Source organism: Bos mutus, unplaced genomic scaffold (assembly GCF_027580195.1).
Source record: "Bos mutus isolate GX-2022 unplaced genomic scaffold, NWIPB_WYAK_1.1 CTG352, whole genome shotgun sequence".
Lineage (NCBI taxonomy): Eukaryota > Metazoa > Chordata > Mammalia > Artiodactyla > Bovidae > Bos > Bos mutus.
Window position 1 is genome coordinate 12,406 of NW_027219839.1, and position 4,741 is coordinate 17,146.

General features: G+C 55.4%; 1 pseudogene; it reads right to left on the reverse strand.

The window, feature by feature from the left end:
- Positions 1 to 566: 566 nt before the first annotated feature.
- Positions 567 to 3,903, reverse strand: LOC138986988 (testis-specific Y-encoded protein 1-like; annotated as a pseudogene).
- Between the last annotated feature and the right edge of the window lie 838 nt (positions 3,904 to 4,741).

A 4,741-nucleotide genomic window follows, 5' to 3' on the forward strand; every position in this document is an offset into this window, starting at 1 on the left:
TCCGGATTTTCCCAAGGCAGCCTGAAGCCACTTTGAGCGCAGCATGTGTGGTGGTGGTGGTGAGATCCAAGTGGTGAATGTGGAAATTCAAACAAGATCCCAAAGTCAACACACAGGTGCACTGGGACCACTGAGAGGATGCCCTTTCAATGATAGGCCATCCCAGGGTAAGGGGAGGGAGTGAAGGGCCCAGATAATCTCAAACTCAGTGAGCGGCAGGAGGCTGGAGGATGGCAGGACCCAGGGACGGATGATTCTGACACAGACACTTAATTCACCCTGCCTCTAGGACTCTAGAGGACTAAGGTATCACCTAGGTATCACCTAGGACTCTTGCGCTGCAACCATAGCTGACTTGAGGGAGACTTACTTCACTCACGGACACACCGAGTCCCCCATGCCCCCAGTCTCAGCAAGTCACCTGCTACATGCATAACCCAAATTCTGGCTCTGCAGCCAGCTTGCATGAGGCTGAGCATCCCCATTTGGGAAAGGATAGTGTCCCAGCTACGATAAGGCTGTCCCTCAGGGCCTACCTCCAGACCCCCTCACCACATGTGTTTCTGTCAGTTATCTCTGATGGAAGAATCATCCTCCCTGAGGTAGTACTTCAGGGGATCATCCCACATGGCACTGATGATCAGCTGCTGGCAACACAAGCAAGGTCAACCCAGGGCTGACCAGGCCCCAAACGCTCCCATGAGCAGCCAAGAACTCCAACATCAATCATCCACTTTGTGCAGGCCCAAAGCAACCCCACATCAGCAATCCTGTTCGATTCTGGGCCATTGTGGCCTGACAGCCAGTTGAGAAAATTAAGGCTCCTGGTGTCCAGACTGTGGCTGGGCGATCCCCATTCAAAGTCCCATGACCAGTGGACTGGAGTGGAATGACGTGCCCTGTATGTACCCTGCAGAAAGACAGGGGAGACTGGGGTGGACTCCACAGGTGGATCATCTACACGCTTGCACACCCACACTCATCACCCTGGGAGCCACGTTTTACCAGTGATGTCAAGGTAATACTCCTTAATGATCATGGTGTTCAAGAAGTAGGGGTTGTCCTGAAAGGAAAAGATCAGCTTGCAGCGGGACTGCAGATGGCTCTGCACCTGCACCTGCCAGGATAGGGAGGAGGGAAAAGGTGCAAACTTCTAGGGGCCTCAGCTTGCCTCCCAGGCAGGCATTAACAGCTTCCACGATGCCTCTCCAAAGTCTCACAGCACAGGAACATGGCTAACAGGATCCTCCCACTCCCTGTCAGGTCCCATACCCACCCTTCCTCAGTCTCCCTCACTGACCTTCAAGTTGATCATGTAGCCAAGAAAGTCTTGATCTTGGTCGCTGATCATGACAGAAACTTGAGGGTGGCTCATAATCTGCTTTAGGTCAAGGAGCCATTCAGGGAGCTACATGGCAGGCCAAGAAGAGCCAGGAGCATTAGTCCTAGTCTGGGGTGGAACAAGGATACTGGAAAAGGCATCTGCAAGGAGCTGGGCACTGCCTGTTACCCAGCCACCGCTGATGTCATCAGGCTTTGCCATACCATCAGACACGCTCATGGCTCTGGGCCCCTTGTGGTGGTGTGCATCTGAGGTGGTCTGCATTCTCCAAGCAGGGGCTGTTTCTGACCGCTACTGTTCTCCTCCAGACCTGTGTATTCTGGGTAGTGGCATGTCACTACTTACATGATCAGATTTGCAGTCCTGTGACAATCCATGTTTGAAAGCAAAGGGGTTGTTGTTGTGTGTGTGTGTGTGTGTGTGTGTGTGTGTGTTGTGTGTGTATGTGAATGACTCACATGTCTCAGCTATATGCTGGGATCACCCACATTTACAGCAATAACTGTGTGCCCATGCTGCTCTGGTGTACCATCTCTGGAGGCTTCAGGTGCTGCTCCTCCTCAGATGCAGGCCTGAAGGAGACATTCAAAGGCATGGCTGTAACACGTACATATGTAGCCCTGCCCAGACCCTACTCGGCTGGGCCTTTGGAGCTTGCCAATTGCCCAGGACCACATTTCCTTCAGGGGCCTCCAGCGCCCTTCCTGTGCCCTCGCCCCCCACCCCTCCTCCTGCTCCTGCCCCTTCTCCTCCTCCTCATGAGCATTGGACCCAAAGGAGCAGCAGAAAGGATACAGTTTTGGCCCAGAAGCCAGGGATGCCCTGGATGATGGCACTCCTCCAAGCCAAGTGATGCTTCCTCCTCTGATGGTAGGCTCTGTGGCTTTGCTCACACTCAGAGCTCAGGTCCACCTGCAGGGCGGCCAGTGGCTGCAGGGCATCAAGCGCCTGGTGCTCACTCAGGCCTCCGGGCCTGTCCTGGCCCTGCTCCTCCACTGTCTTCTCCTCCAGCTGCTGGGAGGACCACTGTTCCTACTCCTCATCTGCCACATCCTCCACCTCTTCCATGATGTCTTCTGCAAGCAGCTGGAACTCCCGCCCGATCCCTGCCATGTCTCCATCCACCAGGGTCTCGCTGTCTTGCACCGCCTCCACCCTAAAGAGGGTGGCCTCTTCACCTGGCGTGACAACTGGTGGTTGCAAGGTTCCAGCTGTGCACAGCATCAGGACGGCAGGCCGCGGGGTGAGGGGTGGGGGCTTCTCCCTGAGTACTGGGGCTCACAGCTAAGAAGGTCGGGGTCCTGGGACGCTCCCGCCTTCCTTTGATCGCCTCTCACGCTCCTCTTGGCCCAAGCTGGGGCAGATGTGAAGGGACACGATATAACAGCACAGACAATGGTGCGTAATGGCGGCCCAGGCTGCAGTAAACCTGTGGGACCCACTAGCTCTTTGGGGGCGGGGAGTGAGGGGAATGGTTGGGAGGCGGGGAGTGGTGTGTTTGGGGTGGTGTGAGGCCGAGGAAAGGGGTGCTGGACAGCCCAGGCCAGGGTGAACGGGCCCTGGGACATCAGCCGAACAGGCGGGAGCCTAGGCTGTGAGCCACGCACAGGCTCCTTGCCCAAATCTAGACCAACGGCGGAGAGGGTCGTGGGCGGCACCCTTATGGACACGCCCCTAGACCGGAGGGCATCTTCCACGGTTCCTGTGCTCCAGCGCCCCCACGTGGCCAGATTCTGTTCCAGGAATGTAGAGGGTTTTGCATGTGGCTGGGGTGGCCCCAGGCGCTGTCATTGACCTGGCTCTGGAAATTCCAACCACGGGTTCCTGCTCCGCGATCCGAACAACACACTCCTGTGTCCCCCGGGACCAGCAATAACTGGGAGCTCTCCCTGAGTATCCAAAGGATATGCAGGGGTGCCAAGTGGCTGGATACTTTTCTTCATGGGACAGAAAGCCTGTTGCTGTCCTGATGCTAGGGGAGTAGGGAAAAACCCCAACATTTGCTACAGTTGATCTCCACTGTTCAGGGAGACCAGAGCCTTAGGGTGCAGAGCTCGCTCTTTGTCTCTCTATCTTTGCTTCCGGCATAGCACTGTTTTGGGCAATCCTTCTGTGTGTGTACCAGGCGCTGATGTCTGTGTGTCTCCGTCTCTCTAAGTAGTGCTGTTGCCGTCTGCCACTCTCTGGACACCAGCGCTCAGAAGAGACGCTTATCCTTGGCAAGCCCTTCTAATCCTGAGTGAGTTGCAGCAATGGGAGATCAGACGGTTTTAGTCCACACGTTCAGAGAGTGCTTTCTCAACCTTGAGAGCCAACAGTGGGTGGTCACTGCTGAACTGCAGAATTGGACGTGCGACCCTCCCTCCCTTGCTGGACAGATGTGAACACTGAACAGGCCTGAGGTGGCTTGGCCACACTTTGCACAGAGGGAGAAATGGGGCCTGCTCTGCTGGCATGAGGGAACTCCCTGAACCTTGTTCGAATGCCTGCCAGGGAGACTCTAAAGACAGTTCCCTTAAGTTTCATGACTCACCAGTGTCGGAGACATGCACGTCTGCCATTTACCCTATTGAGGCCCTTTCAAAATGGTTCTGTTCTCCATGTGAGAACACATCCCAGCCTGCCCTGTCACCCAAGCCTGTGGGGCCTGGAGCAGCAAGAGGATCAAGCTAAGCCAGCCAATCCTATAGTCCTGATATACTATATATGCATTCTACAAAGAGCTTGAACATGGGCAGGACCCACCTGATTCAGTGCAAGGACTGAGATGTGGGCTCAAGAGTGTTTGTTGGGGGCTTGAACAAAGGCAGGACCCAGCCTGGTTCATTGGAGCGACTGAGATGTGGCCTCAGGAGTGTCTGTCGGGATGAACAAGGGGTGGATCCAGCAGCGATCAGTGCAGGGACCGAGATGTGGGCTCAGGAGTGTTTTTGGGTGCTTGAACAAGGGCAGGACCCGGCCTGGTTCAGAGAAGGGACCCAGATATGGGCTCAGGAGTATTTCCCACGGGTTTCAGCAAGTGCTGGACCCAGCCTAGTTCAGTGTAGGGAACGAGATCAGCCTGAGAGTCAGATGCAGGCCAAGGAGTGTTTGTCAGGGTCTTGAACATGTGTAGGACCCAGCCTAGTTCAGTTCAGGGGCAAGAAATGGGGTCAGGAGTGTTTGTCTGGGCTTGAATATGGGCAGGACCCAGCCGCTATCAGTGCAGGAACCAAGATGTGGTCTTAGGAGTGTTTGTCGTGGTTGATATGGGCAGGAACCAGCCTGGTTTGGTGCAGGGACCAGGATGTTGGCTCAGCAGTATTTGTCATGGCTTGAACTTTGGAGGGACCCACCCTGGTTCAGGGCAGCGAGTGAGATGCAGGCTCAGTAGTGTTTCCTGGGGGGATTGAACAAGGG